This window comes from Sphaeramia orbicularis, unplaced genomic scaffold (genome assembly GCF_902148855.1).
Source record: "Sphaeramia orbicularis unplaced genomic scaffold, fSphaOr1.1, whole genome shotgun sequence".
Lineage (NCBI taxonomy): Eukaryota > Metazoa > Chordata > Actinopteri > Kurtiformes > Apogonidae > Sphaeramia > Sphaeramia orbicularis.
Genome location: NW_021941660.1, coordinates 1 through 9376, shown reverse-complemented (window position 1 = coordinate 9376; position 9376 = coordinate 1). Strand labels below are relative to the sequence as shown.

The following is a 9376-nucleotide window of genomic DNA, read 5'->3' as shown; positions in this document are numbered from 1 at the left end:
ACTGTTAGCACATTTGTAAATTATTTAATTAACTTCCTTTATAATTGTGTTTTAATTTTTTTTTTCTCTCCTTTTTTTAATGTATTGTGCTTCATTTTGGGTTTTTATTCTTGTACTAAAATGCCGGTTGTTACAGCGGAACCTTAGATCGTCTACACCGTTTCTCGTCGGATTGTAATCAATGTAACCACATGTGGCGGTTCAAAACTTAGCACCGGCTCCTGTATTTTTTTTTAGATTTTGGTTGTGTTTATGTTTCTGTCGACATGCACGCCGAAAACCTACGATGGGAAACACTAGAGGCCTTAAAAAACTCACCGAAGGGAAAACTCTCGTTCGACCCGTATTGGTCTGAAAGAGGCGAGGTGAGTTTATGCTAATTAGCTTAGCCTTTAGCTCACCCGGTAGGCTAATCTAATACCGAGAATACGGACTAATAACACGAATATTTAACTACGTATTGATTTTAAACACACTGTAGATATACAACAAAACCAGCATAAATTACTAAATCACCAATGCAGAACAAATAAGGGAAAAATCCTTGTTTTAATGTGTAAGTTGTTGAAATAATGCTAACTCGTCACACCTTAAGTATTTATTTTGAAATATGAAAATATATGGAAACATAACTTATTAAAGATGTCTAAAATGATTAATATATCAACAATTTTTAATGTGGTCCGAAGTGCTGTTAGCAGTTTTGACTGGTAAAGTATTAGTTAATTTCACAAGTGAACTTTAGTATACTGTATTTCTATTGCACTTTTCACATTTAAATTAACAAAATGCTTTAAATTAATTCACAGAGTGGCATGAAACATGAATGAGACAGTTAAAATAATACAACACTAATACACATCATATTAAAATATTATGAAAATGTACCATTAATGTAACAAAACCAAGTCAACTAACTTTGGTCCTTTTTTAACAGTTTATGAAAGTCTACAAACAGATAACAATAATAATAATAATAATGATAATTTAATGAAAAGTATTTACCCAAAAGGTGTAGGCTCAAGTTTTAGTATATTGTACCTACTGTTTGTACATAATATTTTGTGACAGATGAAAATGAGATTTGATGTTTCATACATGGGACATCTTTTGTTTTTACCACGTTTATATTTTAACTCTAATGACACAGAACATACTTAAGTAATTATCAGAGTTATTATAAGTTCAGTTATTTGACAGATACAGACACATTTATATTTAATTTAACATACATTTCACTGAGTTTCTCTAATGTCAAATAAGTATGTCTGAATACAGGTAGACGGTAACTGTTCAGTGTGTCAACCTGCACTTTTTATGCAGTTTTAAAACAAACTATCACACAATGTAAAATAACATGTATATTAATGAATAGTGCAGCAGGGCTTCAACTAATGATCACATTCTTCATGTCACATGTGACAGTTATTTGGTGGATGAATGTTTTCTGTACAATATAAAAGGTAAAATGGTGAAAAAGCCCAAAATTATGTTTTTGGGAGATTTATTTCAGTCAGTTTTTTTCTGTGTATGTAATTGTGGTTTTATTCTTGTCTAAAAGTTCGGATATTTAGCTCCGGTGGGTCATGATTAAACAATGATTGGTTTTTTTAAATATATATATATGTGTGTGTCTTTGAGTGTGTTTTTATTGCCACACATTACTAAGTAGTTGGCTTTGCATTGACTTGAATGCATTGATTAGACTTTAAGTAAACAGTTTTTTTCAATAACGTATAACGTTTTCTATAAACAGTCAACTCTCGGCATGCATGACGTAGCCCGTGTCGCAAAAATTTAAACAGGAATGATTGGTCTTACAGATTGGTAGCTTTTACTAATCCAGCTAAATATTAATATTAAGGCCGATATCCAATCCTAATATCAGATCGGTGCAGTATTCATATTATGTGTGTTTATGTGTGTTATTTAACAGTCTAACTGCATTTGGGTAAAAACATAGTTGTGGTGTGTGTTTTCATCCTGGAGTCTTTCATAGTCCTGTAAATGTTTTTATCAGACAGTCATAATAGTGTGTTGTTTTTTTTCTTACAGGATATTCTGGCCGGTTATAATGAAGCCCCCAGTCTGTCCCGTACTCCGGCGTCGTTCTGGAGCGTCTGGGATCCTTGTCTCTGCAGAAGTCCTGCTTCGCAGCCTCCAGCTCCGGGGACTCCAGCCCAGGACTCTCTGATGAGATCCCAGCCTCGATTTCCTCCACAGGATCCGTTCCAAGTATCACAGGCATCGGGCGTGAACGGCGTCCAATCAGCAGCTGAGCCTGAGCAGGTACGGCTTCATCCATTCACTCTCCTCTTTCAAAAACCTTATTCCACTATCACTATAAAACCATTACACCTGCCTTTAGTTGTTCTGTTTTAATACATGTAACCATATATACTGCAGCTATTAATTCCTTTTACAGGGTTTCCGCAGGGTCTTAAAAAGTCATAAAAGTCTTGAATTTACAAATCTGCATTTAATACCTTTAAAAAGTCTTTAAAAGATATTAAATTTGATATGGTAGGTCTTAAGTTATGTTGCCATAAAGTTGTTGGCTGTGTTGTGTTTAAATGGTCTGTTAAATGTCCAAACTGGAAAGAAAATACTGTTGGTCGACTCACTTCCAACCTGACAATTTACATTGAAATTAGGAACCAGTTTTTGCTAAGCCCTTGGTGAGAAATGACTCAAATGGTGGGAATCAAGGTGTTGGACTAAATAAATGCATTTTCCTAAATTCTAGGAGTCACAAATGTTTGCCAGTATGACTATGAAATGGGCATTACATTCTGTTCTAAACAGTCTTAAAAATTTGTCAAATTTAACTTGTAGGAATCCTGTTTGAGCAGGGGTGCATGTGGTAAAACTGTTTTATCTGTTTTTATTAAAAATAAAAAGAAACATAACTTTAGAGGTTTATAGCATAATACAATATATGTTGTGATTAAAGGAAGAAAAAAAATAATCATGAGTATATGTAGTCCTGTAGATATGGATTTTACCCCAGTGATAAGGTGATGTGCTGGAAAATTTGAAGTTATCCTTAAAAGTGCTTGAATTTGACCTTGAAAAATGTGTGTGAACCCTGGTTTTCCTCTCTCCACCTGTGCTGTAGGTCGTCAGTAATGAAGCGAACCACACAGATCCAGAAGCTGATGTGAGCGACATGTCAGGTCTTCCGTCTCCACCCGCCATCTCCCTGCTGTCGCCCAAAGCCATGGAGATGGCTGGACGCATCATCAGGTTTGAGGAGGAGAAACGAGAGCAGGCCAAGGTCGGTCGGACACCTGTCACTGACGACACCAACAGACTTCACCTGGATTTATGTCATCTGTTGTTAAACCTGAATGTGTGTGTGTGTGTGTGTGCGTTGCGTGCGTGGTGTGTGTGTGTAGATGGCGTTCAGGCTGCGGCAGGAGCAGCAGGAGAAGCTGGTGGCATCGGTGGTGACGTCGGAGTCGGAGCAGCTGAAACGCTTCGAGGAGTTCATGGAGCTGAAGCAGAGGCAGGACTTCCAGAGCATGAGAGACATGATGGACAGAGAGTGAGGGACCACTCTGAACTCTGGTTTATTTCACAAAATCTAACCCAAGATCCACGCTGCTGGATTTTTAACCTTTTTTTTTTTTTTCAGAACAAAAGAGAGTATCGGGCGTCAGGAGAAGCTGAAAGAGGAACAACGACACAGAATGAAGGTATGAGAGGACGCATTTAAACAGAATAAGACACTGCTGTTATTATCAACAAATCTGATCCATCAAACCTGGAATCCTCCTGCCTTTTCCTCCACACCTTTCCTTTCATACTCGGAGACGCTCTTAAAACATCACTCCTAACACTTTTTCTCTTCACCTCCAGTCCAACCTCTCCATTGATTTAAACAGTTGACCCTAAATCAGTGTTTGTCAACCTTGGGGTTAGGACCCCACATGGGGTCGCCTGGAATTCAAATGGGGTCACCTGAAATTTCTAGGAATTGATAAAAATAAAAATACAAATACAAACTTACTAATAAACATATATGGCGAGTTGACAGACAATCCCAATCCCAAAATGACACAAACGGTGGTTGTGAAACTGCAGCACTGTGGTTCTGTTTATCTGTCAAATGTTCATTGTGGTCAGTTTCAGATGCTGCAGCTCTTTCATAATTCATAGTTTCAGTTCTTGTTGTTCAGTATTAATTGTCAGCCTGGTAAATCACAGCTGGACTGACTGTGCATATCCTGACCAAGGAAAATAAAATTCTCCCTTTGTGCAGTAATCTACACCTGGATTTACTGCCTCTGTCCATAATAAATAAATTTTATGGCATGTCCTTTGTGGTGGACAGTTTTCTTTTCTTTTTTTTTTTGTATGAAGTTGTGAAACTCTTGTCCACAGCTGTGGACAGAAAACCTATGGGTTTTCTGTCCTGGGTCTGAGGAGGTTAAGTTCCATGAAAAGCGCGATACAAATAAAATTTATTATTATTATTATTATTATTACCTCCGCCAAGGAGGTTATGTTTTTGCCAGCGTTGGTTTGTCTTTCTGTCTGTCTGTCCATCCATGTGCAAGATAACTCTAAAAGTTATGGATGGATTTGGATGAAAATTTCAGGAAATGTTGATACTGGCACAAGGAACAAATGATACATTTTGGTGGTGATGGGGGGGGGGGGGGGGGCTGATCTGCCTTGGTGGAGATCAGTGCTCTGAGTGCTTCTATTATTATTATTATTATTATTATTATTATTATTATTATAGTATAGCAAACTATTACATGATCAAAAAAAATTTTCGCAACAAAAAAATGTCTCCGTTTTGAATGTCTGGGGTCGCCAGAAATTTGTGATGTTAAAATGGGGTCACGAGTCAAAAAGGTTGGAAACCACTACTTTAAATACATCAAATCCTGTTTCATCTCGATTCCTTGAACCTCACTGACCCCCCCCCCCCCCAGTCCCCTTGTTAGCATCCATCGGCCTTAATCACAGCCGTTTGATCAGTGTAACTCATGTCCTCACTGTTTTCTAGATCCTGAACCTGCGGCTGAGGGAGGGGGCAGCAGCGTCTCCGGGAGGCGGAGCTTGAGCGGCAGCGAAGGCGGAGGGCAGGGATCGACGCCGAAACTCAACACCATCCAGGAGGAGATCCTGCAGCTCAACCAGCTCCTGGAACCGTCCACCCAGACCAGGACAGACCTGCCCCCGTCCAGCCTCAGCTCCTACAGCACCAGAGGGAACCAGCTGTGTTCGCAGGTGTCCGAGGTGGTGAGGAAGACGGCTGAGGTGAGTCTACGCTTCCAGCACCTGAAAAAGGAATATTCATTATGTGGACAAAAGTATGTGGACACGTTGAATTCAGGTGTTTCTTTTCTAACAGGGGTCTGGGATACAAAACAATAATGACTAATGAAATAATATAGTTTACATTGGGATAAATATCTGTAATTTATTGTATAGAGTTAACTTTTGTATTTCAGTAGTTCTAGTCATACTGTAGTAGTATATGGTATATAATATTATTCTAGAACTTTTTGCACATGCCTACATTTTCTTTAGTATTTTGTGTGATAATTTTAAAAAGTCCTTTTTGCTGTGATTTTGCTGCTAAACTGATTTTCATTGTTTCTGTGACAATGACAATAAAGATCTATTTATTCTATTCTATTCTATTCTAAATATCATTGCATTGGTTAGTTGGTTTTAAATTGTTATCTTTGTTTCCAAAATGCCTCACAGATGGTTTTTACTGAATTTCTCTCAACATGATATGTTTCTTTTGTTTTAATCCATGATTATGATTTTAAATGTTATACCTGTAAATTCCTAAAATATTTTCCTGCTCTGACTGTAAATAAATAATTTCTAGCACAACTAACCATCTGCTTTCTTCACATTTTACCGAGGAAGAAAATCTACCATTAAAATTTAAGGAAATATTGATGTTTTTATGTCAAATCCTCATGAACAGGACATCTTACAGCTGTAGACATGATGTGTCCCAATATTTATGTCCGTATGGTTATATCATCAGTATTTCCTTAAAGTTTAATGGGAGATTTTCTTCCTCAGTGAGATGTGATGAAAGCAGATGGTTAGTTGTGCTAGAAAATTACTATTTACAGTTTAAAATATCATAATCATGGATACAAAAAAAAAATCATTGTTGAGAGAAATTCAGTAAAAACCATCTCTGAGTCATTTGGAAGCAAAAACAAATTTTAAACCAAACTAACCAATGCAATGATATTATCCCTTAATATAAAACTATATTCTGACATTTGCCGTTATTGTTTGTATCCCAGACCCTTGTTGGAAAAGAAACACCTGAATTTAACGTGTCCACATAGTTTACGTAGAACCTGAATATTTAGACCACGCCTCCTTTCCAGGGCGAGTTTCCCAGCGTGGACGACATGACAGCAGCAGAACGAGCCCTCCACGAGATGAGGGCGCTGATCCGGCTGAAACAAGAGGAGGTGGCCAAGGCTCAGGAGAAGAAGAAGGAGGAGGAGGAGGAGCGGAGGAAGAGGCGGAGCTACGGGCGCAGCAGGAGGCGCAGAGAAGGCGGAGGAGACAGCTAAGGAGAAGGCAAAGAGGAAAGGTAGGAAAGTGGAAAAACCTCCAGATGTGGTGAATGTTGGGGTTTCAGTCTCCTTAATTTAAACATTTTTTTCAAGGTTTATTTATTGGATATTTAAGCAAGTTTTAACACAACAAACAACATAAAAACAACTATTCCCCACCCCAGTCCAGCAAAATTTATGCAAATTAAATACAAGTAATAAGTAGCACAATGAACAAAAGAAAAGAGATACAGTTGATTGAAATTGTAGTACGGCAGCATGAGAGACAGAAAAATAGGATACAAGAATAACAAATGGAACTCGAGCAAACACACTGTACATAATAATTAGAATAAAAACAGAACTGAGTGACGATAAAGCGGTTAAGAGCAACAATAGACTGTAAGGTGCAAAGTAAAATGGAATGTTTCAGTTGGATGAAGGTGCGTAAATAACCTATAAAGTGCATAATCAGGGTTTATGCAGGTCATTAAAAGCATTAAAGTCATTAAGGTTCAAGGTTACTTTATTTCTACCCGAGGGTAGATTTGTTTTGCAGACAGTGATTGCTTTTCGCATTACAACAAAACATACGTTGAACCTGTTCGCGCAGGTACTTGATCACGCTTACAGACAGGACAAAACGTGCTCAGTGTTCCACATTCATCAGTATTAGCAGCATGGATAAGGAAAAGAATAAAATAAATAAATAAGATCAAATAAATAAAAACAAGATGCAATAAAACACAATAAAAGCCCCAAGAAGATAAAAACAGTCTCTGGGATAAAACCAGGATAAGAACATAACATTTAAAAATTAGAAGTCACAGTAATACTAAATAGAGCAAAGAAATAGGATAATTAACTAAAATAAGTAAATAAAGTACAATGTCACTATTTCTTATTGAGCTCAGTGACGGCGACAGGAACAAAACTGTTTTTATAAACGCTGTGTCCTGCACCTGGGACTAAAAACCTCCGTCCAGAGGAAAGGAGCTGAAATTCACCCCCTAAAGGATGGGAGTCATTGTTAGAATTGATGAAGCCATCCTCTGGACCTGTTTAGTGTACAGGGAGGCGGGACAAGACTGGGACTCACCAATCAGGCGACTGGACCATCGGACTATTGATTCAGTGAGTTTTTCTCTGCAGCTGAGATCTGACCGAACCACACCACCAGGCAAAGAGATAAAACCAACTCAATAAAGGAACGATAAAACAAAGTTTAAAATGGTTCGGTCAAACTAAATAGATTTTGTGAAAATTAAGGCCTTAAATAGCATTAAAAATCATTAAATTTGATGTCCAGAGGCGTTAAAAAAATTAAATACACTTGATGGAAAAAAAGCATTGTTATTCATGATTTATTTGATTATATAAACATTTGATAATTTTGATCGGAAGTATAGTGTGATGACAGGCCGAACCCTTTAACTGACTGTCGTTTATGACCGATACATGAAGTCACAACACCGGATGTTTGGAATGCATCGTGCTGTTAGCGTGTTCATGCTGTTGTGAAAGAGCGGAGGGAATATTAGCAAATGTGGAAAAAAGGGAAAATGCAAGTTTAGGCAGAAGTTGTTGGAGGAGGAACTATTTAGAACTGGTTAAAGCCTGTGGACAGTAAAACCGACAAAAACTATATATAAAACTGTATCTGCAGATGAATATGGGCATGAAATTTGTTTAAAGTGGCATTAAAAAGAGAATTAAATTAGATTTGCTGATTCATGCAGAAACCCTGGTAATGTACGTGGTTTTATGAGCAGTTTTAAACGTGTCAGGACACGTGTCCTGTATGGTCTGTGGGACAGGGTCGATGAACACACGTTTTTATTTTTTTATTAGTTATAGTTAACAAGACATTGTGGACAGAAAAACAATAACAACCATAAACAATGGGAAAGTCAAACAAATAAACAAACCAAAACAACAACAATGACAGAGTAGTGACAAACAACGACATCATATACAATGAAAAATAATAAATGTAAAGAGTGACTAATAATATAGCTTGATTAGGGATGATGGGAAAAGGGGAAGAGGGGGGTGTGAATGAAAGTGAGAACAGAAGGGGGGGTGAGGGGGAAGATAATAATTGTTATAATAATACAAAATATACAATAATAATAACACCGTAGTCTAATTTGCTAGTATTATTGTGCCGGCAGTAGCGGCAGAGGCAGCCAGTAGGGGTGTAAGAAAATACTGGTTCTGCAATATATTGCGATATTTCATTTCACAATACTGTATCGATATCCCTAAGTACTGTATCGATTTTAGGTGTTTATTCAGATACAGATTTTGTGAAGGTTCATTTTTGTTTTTTGTGTTTCTTTTTCTTTATTTTCTTTATTATTATTTATTTAACAGTCTTTTATAAATAGGTTAGTTCTTTGTTGGGATTGCACAAAAATACTGTTCTGATGTTAGTTCTGAACTAATAGAATATGAACATTTGAACAGGTTAAACTGTAATGTCTGTAAAACAGATTTAAGTTTTAACACAGAAAATTTGTGATAACATTAGATCCGTTTGATCAATAAAATGTGTTAGTATTTGTGCAGATTTCTGGTGTAATTACATTTTTCAAGGAAATAATCATTTTTAAAAAGAAACAAACAAAAAACTCCTTTTTAACAGTATCATGATATATCGTGTAAGTTGTGATCCAGTATTGTGATTGGTATCGTATTGCCAGATCTTGACGATACACAGCCCTAGCAACCACAATACAACTGAGTTAAATAATTTAATGTTTGTAATAATGTATTTGTATCAGTTATTATCCGTTTAAGTTTATATGAATTAATTTAAA

The 9376-nt window shown here is 36.8% G+C and overlaps 1 pseudogene; it reads left to right on the top strand.

Annotated features, from left to right (window-relative positions):
• The first annotated feature begins 266 nt into the window (after nucleotides 1-266).
• LOC115416738 (nucleoporin GLE1-like) lies at nucleotides 267-6592 on the top strand (annotated as a pseudogene).
• The last annotated feature ends 2784 nt before the right edge of the window (nucleotides 6593-9376 follow it).